Source organism: Aphelocoma coerulescens, chromosome 3, assembly GCF_041296385.1.
Source record: "Aphelocoma coerulescens isolate FSJ_1873_10779 chromosome 3, UR_Acoe_1.0, whole genome shotgun sequence".
Lineage (NCBI taxonomy): Eukaryota > Metazoa > Chordata > Aves > Passeriformes > Corvidae > Aphelocoma > Aphelocoma coerulescens.
In genome coordinates, this window is record NC_091016.1 from 7,590,760 (window position 1) to 7,612,380 (window position 21,621).

General features: G+C 40.3%; 1 long non-coding RNA gene across 2 annotated transcripts; it reads left to right on the forward strand.

The window, feature by feature from the left end:
• The first annotated feature begins 11,695 nt into the window (after window positions 1–11,695).
• LOC138107127 (uncharacterized) lies at window positions 11,696–15,214 on the forward strand. 2 transcript variants are annotated; one of them, XR_011149247.1, is made up of 5 exons: window positions 11,696–11,906; window positions 12,574–12,644; window positions 12,998–13,075; window positions 13,645–13,728; window positions 15,102–15,214. It is a non-coding gene; the product is annotated as an uncharacterized lncRNA (long non-coding RNA). The 2 variants fall into 2 exon arrangements; XR_011149248.1 differs by lacking the exons at window positions 13,645–13,728; window positions 15,102–15,214 and adding an exon at window positions 13,381–13,638.
• Window positions 15,215–21,621: the final 6,407 nt, after the last annotated feature.

Consider the following 21,621-nt stretch of genomic DNA (forward strand, 5'->3'; position numbering starts at 1 on the left):
TCAGGGAACCAATTCAAATAATGCTGCAAAGAAATCACCCCTCTGCCTCAAAAAATTTTAAATTTATATTGAATTCAAAATAACCTTGGTTATGTGATTTAACCCTTCTGGAGTGGGAGGCCTGAAAAATGTGTCAGACAAAAATCTGAGTGAGGCCTGGATTACCCCAAAGTGCTTCTGTAGATATTCACCCTCACAATCCAAACAGTGGAGAAAAGACAAGGCCCTGGGACAATTGTTTTCATCAGCATTAGGCTTCCAAATTGTGTGAACTAGATAATAACTGGGAGGAAAGTAATTTAGTAGCAATTTCTAGGAAGCCAGTAGTCCCGTCTCAATGCCCATTTAACTTAGCACACTAGGGAGCCTGAAAATATAGACAGTAAAATTCTCTTTTCATAATGGATGAATTAATTTAGCCAGCCTAGTTTATTCAAATGCAAATTATGTGTTGAAAGTGTCCATTATTTATTGCTTCATCTAAGACTGTTTCTGTTTCTCTCTTTAATTTCTGAAGTGCAGCAGAGAAGTGCTGAGCCACTAAATGCTCTCTCAGGCAGCAGCCAATTTTAGTACGCTTTCAAATGACGTTTGATTTTTATTCTCTGGTTTAAACCTAATTTTGGGATTGTTTATTTGCTTTGACTCGTTCATGTTTTCCAGCTGTGGCGCATTTCTACTGCCAAGCGTTTCATTTTCAACCAAGCGGTTGGATACCAGCAGGAGGAATACCTCATCCCAGCTGGATGACCACTGCCAAATGCATCCTCAATTATCCTTCAGGTTACGTTGGAAGCCAGTGGGTGGTCCTGTTCTGTGTGAGTATTTGCACATGTATCGACATACACGTGTGCACACACATGTACTGGAGTATGTACGAGTCCTCCTGAATATTTTCCTCTGGGCAGCAGTGTTTGGTGTTCCTCCCCCCGCTCCCCACAATTATTTCACAACATGGGAAACTTTCGTGGCTGTGTTTGGAAGATGGACAACCATCACTTAAAATTTCTTAGCTTCACAGAAGAATGATATCCTTTCCTGGGGGTCCAGCAACTCATCAGAGGCCCACCCAGCAGTCCTGCAGTGCCAGTGCCACAGTGACCTCAGGCACTGTCCATTGCAGACCATCCAGGGTAATAAACATCTTATATGAGACAGACATAAGAAAATGAAGAGAGGGACAGAACAAAAGAAAACAGTGGGATCCACGGAGGTTGTCTTATTGTGGTATTTCTAGGGCTTTGTTTATTAGCATTCAATATCTCTCTTTGGGAATATTACACCATAATTACAGAATCATTTAGGTTGGAAGATACCTCTAGGATCATTATGTCCAACCCTCAACCCAGCACTGCTAAACTTACCACAAAACCAACACATCAGCGCCACATCTACATGCCTGTTAAGTACCTCCAAGATGGTATTTATCCAAGATGGGGATAGCCACTTCCCTGGGCAGCCTGTTCCAGTACGTGACAACCCTTTCAATGAAGAAATTTTTCCTAATAGCCAATCTAAACATCCTTTGGAACACCTTGAGGCCATTTCCTATTATTTGGGAGCAAATAATAACTGAGTGGAGAGCAGCTCTTTTTTTACCAGTGTCCCTCCAGAGCAGAGGTTCCCATTTGTGTCGCAGGAAGGTGACATTGTTGGAACCGTCAGTCAATTGCTCAGGGGGAATCTATTGCAGATATCTAAAAAAAATGCTGGAGGACTCCTACCACGTAGGAAATTGGCTAATATATTGTGGAGAGTGGATGATGATTAAATGGTTTTGCATTTAACAGCAAGGAAAGTCCCTTTCCATTCCCTTTCATGTAGAAGAGGGAAAAGGATGTTATTTTCACCTGGTCAGATGGGTGAAGCAGAAGGGTCGGACACCCTTGCAAGGACTGCCAAATTGTTTCTTTTCATATGACGAACACTTTTTGCTAGACATTGCTGTCCATCTACCATTTTCCTTCAACATTCTTCAAAATCTCTGCTTAAAATGGATGAGGGAAGCACTGTGATCATTTCCCTCACAAAGGGGGATGATGAATGATTCTTCTTTTAAGATCCTGAATAAAACTGCCAATTTGACTGGTTTTCCCACCCAGACTTACCAAAAGCCTAAAGACCAACCTGGAGCTACATTATGCTCTGTGAGCTCTGCAAAGCAATCTGGAAAAGACCACCTGAAACACCATATGTTTTCCCCCACTTATGTTTCTTTGAGTGGGGACAGTCTTTCCTTTCAAACAGCATCTTTCTACCCTGTGAACATCATACAGATTAGATGACAAGGGTCAAGCTGTGCATGCTACATTGCTCCATGTCCTGTCTAGTCCTTGTCTTGGATCTATTCCACTCGCAAGCATTAGAAAGACTTCTGTCCTGGACACATACCTGGGAGAGCAGGGTTTGAAAGGAAGGAGGACTAAGAACTTTGTTTTGTGCTCTTCGGGTACTCTGAAATTTCCAAATGTCTTGGATGTTGTGAGCTCTTGGAATTTATTTGGGAAAACACCCTTGATGGTAACAGAATTTTTTTATATTACCTAGTGTTCATTTTCTATTAATTTCTTACATTGGTTGATAATTGTATTCCTACAATGCACATAAAGGAAAGCGATCCCAAATGTTCATAGTCTTTTTTCTCTATTGCAAACTATCTTGTTTATAAAAATAGTGAGAAAATATTTTTAGTTTTTTAGAAAGGTTTTAGTCCAGGTTCTCTTATTTAGGATTTGTGCTGCAATAGCAGCCTTGCATAAGCACTACAGGTCCATACAAATTTGATAACTATAATCTATATCAGTTTAGTTCAGCACGTTGTTTGCAGCCATTCCTCTGTTACTTGTGGCCTTACCTCAGCTGAAGGGGCACAAGGCAGGGAGAAGCATTTGGAAATGAAAGTGCAGTGGATCAGCCATCCCAAGTCTCGTCTGTGCATGGGGATACTTAGCAAGAGGTATCTCTGAATCCTTCCTTATACATGGATCTCTTGGTTCAGGATAAGGCAAAGAAGCAAATGCTCGGTTTCAATTTGAGCCAAGTTCAGAGGAATTCTTCCTACAAAATAGATATCCCAATTTAGGTAATATAGCTGCTGCAAATTAAATGTATACGCTACCTCAAACTGAATTAATTTTCAAGTGTAGGCAAGCTTTAAGCACTTGGAGGCTGACTTTTAATTAGTGAAGCTCTGACAGCACCACCACAGAGCTGGTTTATCTTAATGACAGACGATAAACTTCATTAAGTTTTCCAAGCAACATAAGAAAATGCAAATAAGGCAGAACCCCTTAAAGGGTTTGTGATTCCTTCTGTCATTTTCATTACTGTTGTGATTTTCAGTCATAATCCCATCAGCTTCCCCTCGTTATTTTCTGTGTCAACTGTGTTCCCAACTTGGCACGGTACCCAGATATTTGGTATGGCAGTGCCTCTCTGTGAGCATGGCTGGTTTGGGGAATGATGTACAGCCATGGCCCCCAGCAGTCCTGTATGGCTTTGCACCATGTCTATGTGAGATGGTGCAGGCAGAGTTTGGCTTTCCTGCTTTCCGAGACACAGACCCCCACTGTGCAACCATACCGCAAGAAGCAGAGTGGCTGCAGCTGGTGTGGCCCCATCCTTCAGAAAACATGTATTTCCCAAAGATATGTGTTACCTTGGAGGATTTGTGTAACGTTAAAGTACCACTCTCCCTCTTCTAGGAATAATCAAAAATCAGCGAAATCAGGTTGGTTTTGCTTGCAAATGGCAATACTCTCTCAGAGGTCTCTGCTTTCTGTGCATATCAGCTGGTTTATTCTGCAGCCTGAAAACTGGAGTGGCTGCAGTGACCCAGGGAAGGATGAGGTTGCAAAGCACTCACAGCTGCAGCAAAAGCAGGGCATCACCCCAGCCTGGAGATTAAATGCCGCAGGCGACTTTCTGCAGCTCAGAGACAGCTTTTCTTTTCAATTCCGTATCTGGATCTGGATGGTGACTTAATTCTTTTCTGCTCATAGGAAGCAGGGTTTGGGGAACAAAAAGAAAGCCCCATCAAGAAATATAGTGACAAATATGTTTTGATTTAGTGGGCAGCAGCAGATTCTTACTGACATTTTCCCACCTTCCCTGTACTCTGAGGACTGCTGTAAAAACCAACAGCAAACTTCTGGAGCTGGCCCAGGTCCATGGAAAACTGGGGCCAAAAGAAAAATCTATTTTGGGGAGTGAGAAGGAAAGAGATGGAGAGCAAATAAAGTCAGCTTGTTATTAGAAAAAGGAGGAGGAGAGTAGAAGGGGACAATGTGTTTGTTTAACAATTATTTTATTACAAATGTGATGTACAGTGACACTATGTTAAAATTCCTAGTCAACAGGGATCTATACTAAACAATTTGTGGCAAAAGGAAACAGATGCAGTTCTGTCTACAGCTTCACACATCTGCTCTGCAAGCCACTGCTCTGTCTATAATTCTCTAGGAGGGATACAATAAAAATGATATAAAATTTTATTGTGTTAGTGGCAGTAGTTATTAGAGTGAGGAGCCAGAAAACTTACCCAGGGGCTGAACTTTTCCCATTTTTAGTGCAGGGTAAATTATGAGGCTGTTTCTGGTACCAGCAATACTAGTGTGAGACAGGTAAAAATCCTTTTGGAGCATTGGTCATGCTGGGGGGGGAGGGGGGGAGCGGTGAAGGGGGCAAAACCAGAGTGGCAAAGCTTATTAGCAGAATAATAGGGAAAGATGCATTGGAAAGCATGGAAAGGAAATGTTGAACTGGTGTTTAAAAACAAAAGAAAAGGAAACCCCAACATTTATAGAAAAAGTCTGTGGAATCTGCCCCTGCTCTATTGTTTGATGCTATCAATTATAATTTGCCATACTTTTATTCTGTGTTTCAATAGTTGTAGCTTGGGAAATGGAGCAGAGTGGAAAGAGGTAAAATAAATAATGGCAGCTTCCATTCTGGATCAGAACATGTAGAAAAGAATTGAAATGAAACCCTGCTGACCTCCCTTAAAAGCAAAACTTTGTCTCTTTTGAATTAAATCCCATAGATTTCCCTTTGTGGGGAGGCCCAGCACAGGATTCTGGGGTACTCTTGGACTGGATAACACATCCATGGAGGAACATGAGATGTTTCTGGGATGTTGGGCCTCACTCGCTGTTTCTGTTCCAATTTTTTCCTTGTGATTGCCTAAATTTCAAAGGCCTGATCTGAGAGGGTATTTATAAAGCCATTTCTTCAGGGCATGGCTGCACTGTACTTTCAGGGTGCCCCAGGTCAGACAACTGAATCTCCTCACCCTCTTTTGCAGCCCTGGCGTTCCCACCTCAGCCTGAGCTGACAGCAGCCAGCCCCTATGGCTACCTCTCCTCAGCACGGCTGCCCTGGTCCCAGCCTGGGAGGAGGGTTTTGCCAGTTGTCTGAGGTATTTTGCCTCCTGCCATTGCCTCTGGGGTATCAGAGCTGGCAGTGGGAAAGAAGCAGGGACAGCAGAGGGAGGGATGGGGAGCCGCCATGTCCTGGAAGGCTGACAGAAAATGGCCACCACCTCCCCTCATGACGCCTCATGGTGCCTTGCCCTTTCCAGAGCTTTCACCACTCACTTGGGCCATACCCTCACATGCTAAAACACCAGGTTTTTCTATTTTTTGTGTGCTGTGGCTTTTTCTAGTGTTCAATAACAAAGAAATCCCAGGTGATGGTACCAGCTTTTCCTGAGGTGTTTGGTGTGGCAGATTGGGAGCGACCGGTGTTACTCCCTCTCCCTGCCTGCCCTGGGTGTTCATAGTGCTGAGGTGCTCAATAAAAACTTCTCATACAGCATAAGGACAGGCCTTAACCGTGTCTTGGAATGTTATTTTTATTAGCAGGGTCCTTTATCTGCCGAAAAGGAAGTTCAAAGCACTGATGGAACAATCCCTCTCACCTCAGTGAGGGCACAGCAGGGAGAGCAACACGTTCATCTTTCTGGTCACGTATCTTCCAAGAAATGGAAATAAATACTAGGCTATGAAGCTTTTGCAGAATACAATGTTATTTAGAAACTGGAAGACTTTTGCCAGGTAAAACAATGTGCAGACTTTTTTTTATTTTTTCTCTAACAACAAACATTACCCTTCATCCCTTAGGTCTTGTTAAAGCCATGTGAATATGTATTTGGGACAGACAAATTAGCGTATTCTTATGTTTAAGGTAATTTAGTTTATTGGATTATGATAAACATATTCAGATACTAGGAATCCTAAAACATTATCATTTATTTTACTGTGGAAGATTATAAAATAAATAATAATATTGACAATAAATCCACATAAAACACAACAAAAGTTAAATCCAGAACCAAAGTTCAAAGAAACTCTTCAGATGGGAGTGTCCAAATACAACTGTTCAGGACTTTAAGATGAAGTGATTTAAATTTTTCACATAAAAATTAATTTGTTTGCAGAGCCACACTGAAACACTTTATCCTGTCTTATGTTACTGAATCCTTGCAGTGTCCTGTGGGAAATTCCTCTGCAGGCTGAGGGGTTTTGTCAGAAAGTTGCATGTTATCGCTATAACGATGCTAATATTTTGACTCTGTCTCACAAACCAAATATTGCAATACCAGTTTACTTATCCTGAGGCAAAATATTTTGATCTCACTTCCTAAATGAAATCCAAATGTTTTTGAAAGAGCAGAGCTTTTCATTCCAAGAATTTCTTTTCTAGCATAAGTGTATTTCAGTGGAATGATCCTGAGCCATTACAACTTCCAGCTGCAATTTCAGAAAGCACAATCTTTTACAGTCTTCCTTGCTAGATAAGACCATACCTTTCTGTCTGATTTTTCTGAATAATAAACAAACCATAATTTAGAGCTGTAATGAAGGAAACAAACTTTTCAACATCGATCTTATACTGGCTGGTTAGAAAATGTTTGAGGAAATTTATTGCCAGGTAAATACATTTTTGATTATTTTAGAATAAAATGAACCAAGCTGATAACTAGGCAAATAGAATGGGTCAGTATTTAAGAACACTTTTATGAGTTCTACACAACTGCACAGGAAAAGCCAATGGCAATGAGATTGTGGTGGCAAATATGCTTAACAAATGTGGTGTTTCTGATGATGTTCGTGACCCATTCCCTTCTCTCCTCAGCATACTGAACAATAAAGTAAGACAAACTGCTGGCATGGCCCCTGGGAAGCAGCTGTCTTGACCTGAAGAAGCTCAGAACTTACCTGAGAATGACAGAGAACAGAGCCAAATTCCTTACTGCTTAAGATTTTGAGACATAAACAAATAAAAAAGGGCCATTGGCATCTTAAATCTGTAAACTTTGCACTTCAGCTCAACATTTCAGACATCTCGTGTCTCAGAAACACGGTGACCTGAAACTGGGACTTGGGCCTATGCTGACAAAGGGTCTATTTGCTAATTGCTGAGGATGATCCAGCTGGAGAATTTGGATGCCCTCAGCACACCAGGGTGCACAGTCTATTCAGAAATCTGGAACAGACTTCTAGAAGGCTACAAATTCAGATAAATGCAACAGGCATAAATTTCTGGTAGCATAAGCTTCTTCAACCTGACCTAAGTGAGAATAACTGAGTCCACAGATTAACATGAGGTGATGATTATTTGTTTGTACTTTGTGCTAAAAATTAAGCTGGAAAATCAGATTAATAATTCTGAATGTGGTTTTTTCCCCTTCAGCTCCCTTTCATTCATTCCTGGCTGAGCAAATGTTTTCCTTGATTAAAGGACTGCAGACAGTGTCAGAAAAGAAGTGCACTTTTTGCATATATGCTTTATCTATGATGCTTAAATCACTCTTATGTCAGTTTTCTGGTATTTTTCATGGTTCAAAGACCTCCCCAGAAATACTTGAAAGGGGCCTCTTGCAGAAATGCAGTTAGCAGAAAGCAGTGTAATGAACAAGCTTGTTTTGGAAACCATGAAGTGCTATCATCCGTAAGAATAATCCTGAATAAACTGTCTGATAGCCTCAAGCCCAGGCTGTTCTTTGTGGACTTGTGGGTAATTGCCACGGTGAAGAACATGCATATATTAAATTACAGGTATGATTTTTAAATTTTTTTTTTTACTTAGTTAAATGCATTAAATTCCATGCTTGCTTCACTTAATGTCAGCATAAGGCTCCAGGCATCCTTGTAATGTAATAACCAACGGAGTCATACACACAGCTGCTGTTCTGTGCCAGGTGACAGCACAGCTTTGCATTCATGTGAGGCTATTATTAATAACACTAATATATTCACTTGTAGAGACAGTGCATATTGCAAAAAGGTTATTATTTTTGAATCCTGTAGTCTGGCTGTTTTCTATACTTCACTGACTAATGCCACATTTGGAAGCAGCCAGCCATGGGTGTGTCACCTGTAAAAATAAATACCTTGCACAACTGTATTAAGTTTAACCCTTGTTTTTCTCTGCTTGGGTTCTGAGCCATGGCTGCTACCACAAGACAGATTAATAACCATGGGATTATCAGAAAATACTTTGTGTGTGTGTGCTGCAGAGGATATGGCTGATCTTTAGGAGACGACAAAATAAACTCATTTATGCTTCAAGAGAAGCAAGACAGACTCACAGACCAGCAATACTTTCCATCCTATTTCACAGAAGCATTCTGTAATCAGCCTCTTAAATTGTATTATCTATAACATAAGGTCATAATGCAGGAGCCTGGTGGCTTATGTGAACTGCAAATCACTTCCCTGGTAAAATAGCTTTGCAAAGAGACACCATAAAAGTCACCCAAACTGAGACAAGCAAGGGAGAAAGCTATGCTTTTAAACACAGAGCAGCTCATATCACAAGCCAGGTGGCTGAGAATAAATAGTTTACAGTTGTAAATTGGTGGTAATTTCCAGGTGATATTTCTCTTTGTATTATGAAGTCACTATGAGGCAGAAGGCATTAATTCTCAGAATATTTATACATTAATGTTTCACACAAAATACACTACAGACAAGAAGAAGAGTTTCCAAAAGCAGCAGACTGACCTAAACTACCTCCCAATCACAAGCCTTTTAAGGAGCTTTTAAAAAATCACAGCCAAAGGGTTTGGTTTTGGTTTTTTCCAAGTGCAGGCAGGAGCAGGGACCTGCTGGGGTGTGCAGAAGGTGTTTCCTGAAAAGGTTATTGGAGTGAATCTCAGAGGTGGCCATGGTGGCTGCCTGGTTTTGGAAACAGGGTGTCCTGCCCTGCCAAGGGATGCAGTTTCTGGTCACCTTGTGTGACCTGGAGGCAGCCCCGGGCCTTCCCTCCCTGTGGCTGATCCACCTGTCTCTGGATTTGGTTCCCAGTCAGTACATTCATGCACCTCTGTGGTTATCAGTGTCGCCCAGGAGGGACATAGAGGAAAACAGAGAGACTGAGGGGCATGTTTCATAGCACACTGGAGGATGAGACACAAGTAGCTGGTGCTTCTGGGGGCGTATGGTTTAGAGACAGGACATTTAGTTCCTCCAAATGAATTGCCAAATGTTTCTTATAAATCCACTATCTAAAATAGTAAGATCTGCCAAAGTTCCCTGGGATTTATAACAGCCTAATAACCATAATGAATGACTGTATTAGCATGCGGTGATCAATAGATTTTTCTTGAGGTCACGGATAAAAATGAACAGCAGAGGAAAGGAAGCCCTTCATATTAACACTGTGGGAGCTCTTGTATTAATTGGCACATAATCAGGTACAACTGCTAATAATCAGGCAGCTCTTAAAACTGACACACAGAGTACTGCCAATGCAGCCTGAAGAGTTAGAGAATATGTAAATATTCATTGAAATTTATGTTGCTGGATGAAAGTCATGTTTTCCTCTAAGCTTACAGATCGCTGGTCCTGGGTTCTGCGTACGTCAAGATGTGATAGTGTAGGATTCCCTCATGCCATAAACCATCTCTTCCCCTACTTGCAGGTAAAAAGTATCTGTCAGAATATACTTCTTTTTCCTGTGTCCTGTATCTTGATAACACCAGTCTTCAGAGCACCCAGTCTTCTTGATGGGATATTCTGCAGATTCTTTGTGGGATCTTCTTTTACTTATTTTATTGTTGCCCTCTGGAGAAATTATGTACCTCAGCTTGCCAGAGCTACCACAGGGTCACACAACAGCAGGTAAGCTCAAACAAGAATGTCAGCTCAAGAAAGCAAATTGATTGTGTAGCAACAAAGGATTGAGCTCTTGATTACAACCTTGGAAGTGCTTACAGGCACAGCAAAAAATCCCCAAATATTTAAGAAACCTACAGTGACTCTAACAGCAACCTCTTGTTCTTGTTGTCACTTAGGGTTTTTCCTCTCAGCTATCAAAGTTGAGGGGCCAATTCAGCCAAATTCCCCCTCCATGTAGCTGGCTTTCTGAGTAGGTTGTCATCCTGGTGTTTCCATTAACTTTAATACTCAAGGGCTTTCTTGTTGCTGTTGAATGCAAACAAAGCTTGAAGGATCTCTCTGTTTCTTTGCTCACTTAGGGTCTCCTGCCCCCCTGCAGCCTTCGTGTGGGTGTTGCATGTTCACATTGATGCCTTTTCCTGGTCTTAAAATCAAGAGTCAAACACAGTTAGAAGGGAAAAAGGGATTTTACCTTGGTATTTATTTTAAGGATCCTTAGGTGCACTACAAGTCGAATGCACCGAAATGCACACTTGCAATCCACCCACCAAAGATCTGGTATAACATTATAGGTCTTATTAATTAGCATATCTATCAAAGATTCCCCAATGAGAAGCTCAAGTGAGCCCCCCTCCGCAAGGAGCCTTCCCCTGGATGGTTCTATCTTGGAATGTGTTCTGGAGAGGACCTTGGGGTCTGGGGCACACTGATCCCTAGCTACGAAGCTTCTCAAATGTTTAGTGTCTCAGCTTGACAAACAAGTCCAAGAATGTGGGCAAAAAGCACTAAGAATACAGAAGTTGTAAAATAGTATAAAAGGGGTTTAAAAGAAAAGGCAAAAAATTATCACATAAGCTAATGGGATACCTTTAACATGAAGCATGACAGCTCTGCTTTGTGAAGAAGGTGGCTGAAGGGCTGAGCTTTTCCTGTTCTCTTTAGAAGGTGAGCTGAATTGCATTTAGAAGCATTTATGTGATGTTTTATTAATCCCATGAGTCTACTTGTACAACATTTATGTCCTTTGGCTTTGTGACACTTTTACAGTGACCACACAAGTGACCACGTTGCTGCACGCTGGTCATTTCACGGTTTGTCCTCCCAAACAGAGATATCCCGAGTTTTGTATTACATTGCTTTAAGAATGGCTTTTGGGACACATGAAACACCTTTTCTTGCAATCAGTCACAGCTGTGACAGCTTTCATGTGTGCCTTTACAAAGCTTATCAGCAGCTGCATTTGTTTCTTCTCTCCAAAACACCATTCTCCATCTCGGCCTAGGTGTTCCTCATATGAATATTCATAAATTTGATCTTAATTAAGTGTGAGAGATGTGCTCTCTCTGAGGTTCTTCCTTCCCTTCATATCTGCAGCATGCTGACTTTATGATCTTTCCCCCCAAAGATGTGAAAGGATAAATGAGTAAATACAGACACTTGTGTAAAAGCTGGCGCCAGGTGTTGCCTGGCGACTAATAGCTGTCAGAGCTCAATTAGCCAACCTGCTCTGGAGACAGGTGATTAACAAATGGGGACCTCAGGAACAGGAAAAAGCACAAAGGGGAGGAGATTAACTGAGTTTAGAAGAGGGAGCAAGGGTTAAACACTTAGAGAGGCATAGGCTGATGTCCCTGCAGTAATCATGTTTTTTATTTATTCCTGAGTCTTTTTTGCTATGCTGATGATAGAGTTTCTTTCCTTTCTGTTTTTTGTAAATGCCTTTGTTTTCTTCCTGGCCTGACCCTATGGTTTGCTTTTTCCAATAGAAGTGCAAAGGGTTTGGATGTGGGTTTTGTGATTTTTGTTCCAAATATGTTATTTTCTTGAGTAGACCTTGAAAAGCACTTGAAAGGCACAAGCACAGTAAAGCATATGCAGAGTGAAATCAAAAGTGGTGTAAAGTAGGTCTTGTTGAACATCACACTGATGCTGCTTACCAGCTATGGTGGTAGTTATTTTGTGGTTTGGTTTTTGGTTTTTCTTTTTTTTTTACAAGCTCATCAGAGCAAATAGGTACTGGAAAAATCCCTACAGCTTGAAAAATATGCTTGGAAGCCTCTTCTGCTTTTTTCAGAAGTGGCGTGTACATTTGATTCCATTTTTCAATGTACTGCATGCGAAGACTTTCTCTTTGAAATATGCAGTAGTTTCTTATCTGTCTGCATAGCAATTCTACAGAATTTATTTCTTTTTCAATTTTCAAATAAGAAAACAGGAAAGCGGCTTTTGATTGGAAGGAAAAATAAATATGAGGAAAATAACAGAAAGCTGGAGAGAATGGGAATAGAGTGTAAGAGACTTATTGAACACTCTGAAGAGAGGAGCAAGTGTGGGAAACTGTCCTAAATTTGTGATTACACTTCAAATTCTGCTTCAGCAGTTCCTTGTGTTTTGTGAATTAATTTTGCCTAGATTGTATTTGAAGCTTATAGATTTTATGTTTATTTTTTAGTTTTCAGGAATGCTCTGCTAAAGAAATGTGAAGTATGAAATATGAAAAACAGGACACAAATCCGCTCTGGGGTACTGCTGGCAATCTCATTTACAGGAAAGCCCAACACTGGGTTATTTTGGATATACCCTGTGTGTATCTCTCTCTTTATTTAGTGTGTATCCAGCATTAAAAATAACATTTCACCATATGTGAAGAAAAAGAAGTGATCAATACAAAGTCAGGCTACCTGCCAATGAGGGGGGTTTTTTATTTGGTTTTATTTGTTTGGGTTTGGTTTGGTTTTGTTTTTTTTTTTTTTCCCCAAATATTAAAAACATAAAAATATGAAAGAATAATACTGTTAAGAACTTTATTCTATGTTGTTTGAAGCAAAAATTAATCCTTAAATACTACCTTTTTTTGCTATTTTATAATTCACAAGGGTGTAAATCCTGACAGCTTTGGAGGTTTTGGATACTTCTGAAGATGTACATCAAGAGCTGTCATGCCTTTTCTGAAGGTAAGAATAGTTACCATGCTTCCTTTTGGGGTAGAGGGAGAACCAGTGAGCTTTAGTTTCCCTAAATCCATGGTTTGTGTCTATCCAAGTTTTCCTATATGAAAAAGTGCTGTAATCAATCAAAAGCTTAGATTTGATGTCCCCCTGAAGGAAATAGGCCTTTTTACCTCCTTGAACTGCAAGAGCGGTTTTGGAAGAATCTTAATATTGCTGTGATGAAATATACTGCAATTGAAGTAGAACCATTTGGGCTAAGAATGAAAGGGCTTTTTTCCATTAACTTAATATACTTTTACTTGTTAAAGGTATGTGCTGTGGTTAAGATATAAGACAATGAAGAGATGAGGAGCCTGGTGCATTTAAGATCTTCGTGATTCATCTCTCTCAGGAGAGTGCTCAGAAATAGAAAGCTTACTGCAGACACTTAATTCCAGTCCTGTCATAGGATCTTGGGATAGCAATATCAAATATTAAAGCAGCAGAGATGAAATAAACCCTAAACTTCATTGGGAGCAACTGAAATAGATGGGTTTGCTCATTATGTTTTTCCTATCTGATAATACAACAAGTCCCCAGCTGGAATGTGCATGTCTGTGGGTCAGCCCCTTGGCTACTCCCTGGTATTTCTGGTCTCCTCAGGCTCTGGGACTTCAGTAAGTTGTGCTTTATTTTTCTTGCGTAAAAATGTGTAAATGATAACAATTTGCATGAATTGTACACAATACTTCACTCTGGCTCTTTTGCAAATGTAGAAGCAAAGCTATTGTGTCTGTTCATGGACAGCTTGGCTGTTTCATTCTGTCCCTTATGCCTGCAAGCGAAAATTTGAATTATAACACTAGAGATGTTCTCTGGCTGATACTGGGGGACGGTTATGTTTTTCTTTTAATTTTAAGCATCCTTATCCTATTCTTGATACGGCTTTCCATCCAAAAGGAGTCTTGAAATGCACTTTTCTGTAAATATTTCCATTTACTCTGTCCTCAACTTGCTACTCACAAATTGTATTTCTGATAAAGCTTTGAATCATCATAAGTGAGAGAGATAAACTGAATGTTTCTTATACCTTGTGAGGAATGAGACAACTCTTAGTAAAAATTAAAATAATTTATTAAAAACGGAAAAATTGAAAAATTACAAAAATTAGCAAAATATAAAAATTTGGGATCCTATGGCTCGGTAGATGGTATGCCCCAGGAGTGCAGGGATTTTAGATCTTCTGGCTGAAGCAGCACTGGACCTCAGGTAGAGAAAAAGGACTTACAGTGCTAGGCTGGCTTTTGGCTGGTCCAAAAGCCAAAGAAAATATTTCTAAAGGCTCCTTAATAGGAGTAGGCTTCCCCAGCACTGAACTCCACCTCAGCAAGGCTGGAGAGAAGGGGGGTGTCTTTTCTCTGACCCCTTTTTTTATAGTGCCTTTGCTCCGCCCACAGCCTGCCCACAGCCCGCCCCTTTGGTTTAAGGTGATTGGTGTTTTCCCTTTGACAGATTATCTCTGTCCACCAATGGCTCATCCTTGTCAGAGGAGTGGTATTAGTTGAGATAAGGGTCATTAAAATTCAGGTTGCTATGGAACTTGCTTACAGGATAATGGCTATGGGGCTGGGCTGTTTGTTGGAACTGGGGTTTTGAAATCTGCCTTGGAACCAAAGTACAAGTAAAAACACCTAGAAAAGTAGTAAAATACATCCAACATCTTAAAACACTTGTAAAAGTATACAGTAAACACAGGAAAGATAACTCTATGGTGTATAAGTGATTAATGGAACTTGATTTTTGGTACCTGGGCTGATGGGTTAATTTTAACATTCAATTTAAAAATATTTAACTCAATTAATTAAAGCACTTAATATGCAAAGACCAAGCTAATTAGGGATTTCATGTATGACATACCTGTCCATGAAAACCTCAGTATAAATCCACCTGGGATGCAAGGGGCAGGGGGAGAAGAAAGTCTTGTCTCTGTTGCTGCAAGAGCTGGCTGTGATAGCAAGCAGACAAGGTTAGTTGTTGCTTACCATCCTAGGGCTTTTCCTTTCATATGTCCTTCTACTAAGTCAAGCTGGGGTCATTGGGAGTGCATGAAGAGCTTGGGAAGAGCCTCAGGCATCCTAGGGAAACCTGGAGCTGGACTCTGGCTCACCTCAGGTAAGAAGCAGAATGAAATGTCGAACACTGAGTGACCTCATTCTAGGAATGAGCTTGTGGAGTGAGAAGAATGCTGCATGTCACATACCGAGAGGAAAACTCTTTGCATCTGCAACTTCAGACTGGGAATGATGAAATGATGGTGATAAGGGTGCAGTTTGTGGGGAGGACCAAATATGAAGCAAGCCAAAATTATACTGCTGGTTAGCTACCTATGCCATATGAAATAAGTGCATCTGGTTTTAATAAGAGCTTCTGAAAGATGTGCTGAACTAAAAGACATTCTTGATGGTATGAAAATGGCAATGCAACTTTCTTCACTTTGCTTCTGCCTTCTTCTTGTCTCAGTTCCACCTCATTGAACACTTCCCTTTTGTTAATCATGTGGAAAGCACCATTTTCCTAGCACCTACCAGCATATAAGCCTCTCTCACTTTCCACCTGCTTCCTTAAAGATTAGTTTCATGTTATGATCCACCAAAGTAACCCACCTAACACCTCGCTGCAGAGATTGCAGGAGCAGTTTCACATCGCCAACAAAATCCCATCAAAGCCGGAAATTGTTTTCTTTATGTGAGTGGCAAGGCAATTACTGAGCTGAGTGACGTGGGTGGAGGAGTGCATTTACACCAGAAGCTATTGCTACGGCAGAAACTTCTGGCAGGAAAGCAGTGACTGACATCCCTTGGCTTATTATTATGGGCCTTGTATAAAAGGAGTAGAAGCAATGACTGTTACTGCATTTCTAATCAACAAAGTGTTATGCCAGTAATTAAGTTTCAACTGACTCCCATCTCCTTTCTAGGCATTAATTGGAGGAAGATATGCAGATTGCTGGTTAATAATAGAACATTTATAGTTCTATAATCATTTTCTTCAAGTTTATCAATTTGTTTGATTGCTTGTGTGACAAACATTTGATCCTGTATGTGTCTATTTAGCCATCAGACTGTTTTTAAACATCACTGTTTATTGTGTTGGTGACATCTTAAAGCTCTGCAACTTGCAGAGCCTAAGAGCAGCAAACGTGGAACTTTATTTTGCAAAATAGAGCAAGGCCTTTCAAAGAAAGCTCCAAATTGTCCAAGCCACATATGGATGTCAGAGATGGGAACAGTGTGAGCTGTATGCTGAACCTATTTTAAACTCCCACTCATGATTTCCAAATGCAGTACTCTGTCAGAGAGCAGGCATAGAGAATTTTGGGAGCTACAGCACTCATGTAAATAAAGGCTCCAGAAATCTGTTTTGTCAGAGGTGTTAATAATTACATTACTGTTTGTGGTGGTGCAACTAAAACTGGAACCTAATGGATAGGTGCAGTTAGATTGTGACTAATTATAGAACATATTTATGACGTTTACTGCCAAAGAGGCCAAAAAATTGGCAAAAGCATTTTCATTGTTTTGTAAAGGGGGATGCAGGGCTCTGGGGGGTGGGAGGAAATACCTGTGTATCACATAGTGGCAGATGCATGCTTTATCCATTGACCCAAAAGCCAAACCCAAATGCATGTTCCCATACCTTTTGGTAGGTGTTGCTTACCAGAGAGCAGCTCTGCACTAGCACAGCTTTCAGTTTGATCTGTGCCCACTTGTTTGCAGCTGTCTGGAATCTACCATCACATATGAACAAATTGACAATTTATTGAATATATTATTCAATAAGTATTATTTAATAAATATTATATTAAATATTATTGAATGGGGAGCCAAGCATCCATTCCCTCTGTGTGGGCTTTGTCAGTATATCAGCTCTCCATAGATGCAGTCCTGTTCTCAAGAGTTCTCTGAAGTGTGCCCTATTCCCTCTGTTCTAGTTGACCAAAGATGAAGTATTTGGCCAGAGAGACAGTCAGCCAGTCTTTTTATACAATAAACTGTGGTGTTTGGCTTAGCAACACACAGTTGCTACTTTCTTGCACCTCCTGGGGAAAGAGAAAACTGCTCGGAGACAATCATAGTGTAGCAGTGTGAACAAAGAATTCAGCAGAAATCCAGATGTAGGTTTTATTAATACCGAAGGGAAATACTGGTTCTTGTAACAGCAGAGTTCAGGTTTATGCATGAAGCCTCCAGACAGTTCTTGATTCACTAGGTGACCGTCATACACAGGAGCTAGCTGGTTTGAATTTTTGTGACTTTGGGATTGCACAGGATGGCTGAGTGCTGCCCTCCAGCCTCTTTATCCAGCAGGAAAAAATGAAATTGCTTAATTCTGACTTTTCCCTTGTTGCATCTTTATACAAATGACTCTCCATAAACTTGCAGCTTGTTTTTAATCAGTTTCTGGAAATACTGCTTTGAAAAAAATCTATCAAGGAGCTCTGGAGATTGAGCAAAAAGCCTTATTGCTGCCTGCTTTTTCCCACTCTCCATTCCTCTGACATTTTAGCAAATAGATTAATTTTATATTTGAATGGCTGCTGGAATTTGCTGATTGGGCAAAGTCTGGGTATACGACATTAAACAATGGCTTGGAACTGGTGTCAGAAAAGGGCCTCTTCCTTGAAGACCAGCTGCTTGCCAGTAGTTCACAGCTGAATTTGCAACCAACGTAGTGCTTGTGATATCTCTTCTTCCTTTGGCAGGTACTCAGTGTGGATGGGATAAAAAACTCTCAGGCAGCTGCTTCTGCACTCACATGCAACTTTCAGTCTGGGATTGCATGGGGTCACACAGATGTGTGTCCTGTGCATGTATTGCTTCAGCTAAGCACTTGAGGGTGGTGCAAGAAAGCAGCTGTATAGGAAAAAATCTGAACTACAAACAGCATCTTAGGCTCCCACAGGGAAATGTCTATGCAGGAAACACTCTCAATACCCTTCAAATACCTGAAAAAGACTTTAGGGATGATTTTACTTTTTCAGTCTTGTTTAATCTTTTCTTGAATTAAGAAAAATGATGAGACCCTCCAAACTACCTCTGTAAAGGCCTCCCATTACAGCTCACTCCTCTAAACGTGGTTTGAAGTTGCTTCTTGCTCTCTATGAAAATTTGATTTCTCAGTATTCTTACTGGACATGAAGGTTTGAGTTTGTAACTATTTCTCTGAAATTACATCCATGCCACAATAAATATACTTTCAGTAAAATTCAAAAGCTAAAACAATGAAGGATCTATGTACTTTTAGAGGGGTTAAATAGTGGAAGAATGAGGAAGAAGAATGTGCTTCTGAATGAATTGATAGGAGGAATGTGCTCTTGGACTTTGGACAGGAATCTTCTCTGTTATAACTCAAATCTCTTCCTTCTTTTCTGATCCACCAGTCTGGACTCCTGTCCTGCGAGTGCTTTGGAAGTACTACCATTTTTTTTCTTGAGGATCATCAAGTTCAGTTCTGTAGCTCATGTTTTCTAGGTCTCTTATTGTTTTCCTGACTCTCCTCTGCACTCTATCCAGTTGAGCTATAGGCATCTACACATAAACCCACAAGTGGGATATTTGAAGCTGCCAAGACACCTTAAGAGACTGGTTGAAAAAAATCTTTAAATGAGAATTCTATCTCTGCAGAGGTTTAAGTCACTGCAGGGGTAAAACTGGTGCATTTGTCTAACAGCTTTCAGTCAGAAGGAGCTACATTTTTTCAGGTTGGTCCTACTCAAAAAGATTTCCAAACTAACATACCTGCAATTAAACACAGACTTTCATGTAGGTCTTAATGATACTCAGTGGTCTTTATAAGGCTTGTTTCAAAATTATCAACATTCCTGTAAGACCATGGGGTCTGGATGTGTTGTGGTCTCTAAAGTAATATTCTCAAGGGTAAAAAAGTACTATTATACTCTGGGAGCTGAAGCATCAGCTGCTCATTTAACTTTAAAGATACCATTCAATTTCCAGAACTGACAGGGAAGGGAACCACTACCTTAAGACAATTTAGCCTACTTTCTACTGCATATAAGAAGCCTTGAAGAATTACAGACCTAGCTGAGGCATGTCTGTTGTTATCTTACAGAAAAATCAAGAAAAATTAGGGCCTCTAATTGCCTCAATCATGCTCTGCAACATGCTCTGTAAATATTAACTGTGTGATTTCTTTAAAAACAATTTAAAAGACTTATCCTTCCCTTTCTCACAGAAAATCTCTAGTCCAAGTCACTGGACTTTCTCTTTTCCACTAAATCAAAGTGAACTGTGTTATAAGCAGTAGTCTTTGTATGTGGTGGTGCTGCATAAAATGCCTATAGAAAATGAATGGAATCTAGTTTACTGCTGGAAGAAAAGGAGTGGCAGTTCTGCTGGGTGTTGCAGGGCCTGTTAACCTCAGTGGAGACCAGCGTTTTAGGGGAGAAGGAACTGTTAATGTGCTCTCTGGCTAAAACAAGGAATTTTCATTATCCTGAAAGGTGTTATACTGAAAGCACTAGGGGTTTAAGGCTTTTATTCACTGGACACAGAATTGCAGAAAAATTAGTGTTAAATAAATAAATAAACTTTGGCTGGTAACAGCTGGCCATAACTTTTTGAGCCAGCAGCCCTGAGCACTTCTCTGTTTCTTCTTCAGCCTTGCCTTTAGCAGGTAACATACAATTTATTTGTCATGGAGCCAGCCCACCTTACCATATGCTTTAAAAAGTCATTTTCCCCACTCATCTCCCTGGTGCAAGCACAAGCTGCTTGCGCCATGTTCTGGTGGAGGTAGGAAACACCCTCAGGAAATGTATGTGCAAAGACAGAACAGGCTGTTGATTAAAACACCAGTGTTGACTTCAAAATGTTGGCCTGGATATTTCTGGTATCTGCAGAATACACCAAGACACCTGCACATCCCTCCAGCTGCAACATGCTCTGTAAATATTAACTGTGTGATTTCTTTAAAAATAACTAAAAAGACTTATCCTTCCCTTTCTCACATCTTCAGGCTTTCTACTCTCTTCCTGTTTATCTGGACTGCTTTCTTCTGTCTCCTGTGACAGTTGTTTGGTATCATGTAACTTCCTTGCAGTTCAAAAGGAAAAAAATGGATACTTCAAATATTAACACTTCTGCTAAGACCAGATAATATTTTCGCTGAAACAGCAGTGTGAAAAAATTATCTTTATGGTGCAAATCTATTTTAATACTAGTTTTTAAAGAAAATAAGCTTTCTTTTTCTACTGTGAGGAATAACTCAGAACCAGGGGAAGAAAAAGCCCACCCAGACCTTTGCTCTACTTTGCTTTTTGGTGTGCTGAGCTGCAAACTCAAATAGATGTGTGAATATGTACCAGTCATTCTTTTTCCAAAAGAACATCTTGTTTCAGCAGATAATTGTGGTCTTCTGTTGTGTATCATTAGGCATGTGCATATTTTCCTGTCATACTCCTTAAGTATCCCAGGTATAGTTTTGATGGATGATGTGTTTTGATCTAGACTTCCCCTTTGATTGAAATTGTAATTCTGATTTATACCAGCTGCTGAGCATCACAGAAGTAAAATTTTCTGACTTCAAGTCATCTAAGTAATTTGGAGGGTTTAGTGGTTTATAGGAACAATGCAGGGTCTCGGCACAGGCATGAATAGATTTACAGGAAGTGATTTTGTAGACAAGAGTGCATTAAAAAGGTGCTACTCACAGCCTGGGTATAAGGGTGTCTTACTCTTTGCTGTATCTGAATGTTTCATATCTATTTGATGTTTCAGCTCTTCAGATCTCTGGACAAAAAGCTGAAATCTCTAGCCATTTCCCTGGAGAGTAACTCGCTTTTCATGTACACTGAGGAGTTTCCTTAGGCTGTGGTTCAGCAGAAACCTGCTTTTCAACTTCAAGGCAGCTATAAATGCCAGGGATTGGGGAGAAGTAAAATATTTCTGAAAAGCAAAGGAGAAAAATTGATTTACCCATTATACTTCTGTCCTCTGGTCATTGCCTGCATCTCTCTGACTGGAAACCACAAAACTGAATCATTTTCCTGATACCAAGGGAAAATTCAGTATCAAAGAGCATTATTTTGTGTTTTGCTATTGTTACTCTACTATAAATATATAGATTGGGATGCAAGGTGCTCAGAAGATTCCCTGTCCATAGCTAAGAGTAGACAGTCTTAGTTACTGACAGACTGCATTTTGTTGATTCAGAACAGATACATTTCTATCATTTCAAAGAAATTTAATCCCTTCTGCAAAAGGCTGTTCCCCAGTCCATTCATTGTCTTCAATACCTTAAAGGATGAGGCATCCTTCTTTTTCAGGTCCTATAAGTTAATCAAGGAAACTTGCTCTAAACTTGGTTTTGTGAAGGTTTTTCACCCCGTTGTTGCAAAATGTGCTGTAGCAGTTTCCTCTTTTGTCTGTTTTCCCCTTGCATCCCTAAATAACTGTCATTCACATTGGAGCTTTGCAAACTCAGTAGCTTTTAAAGTATTTATCATTCTGCCTTGAGAGAGGACACAGATTTCATTCAGAAGAAGTTTAGTG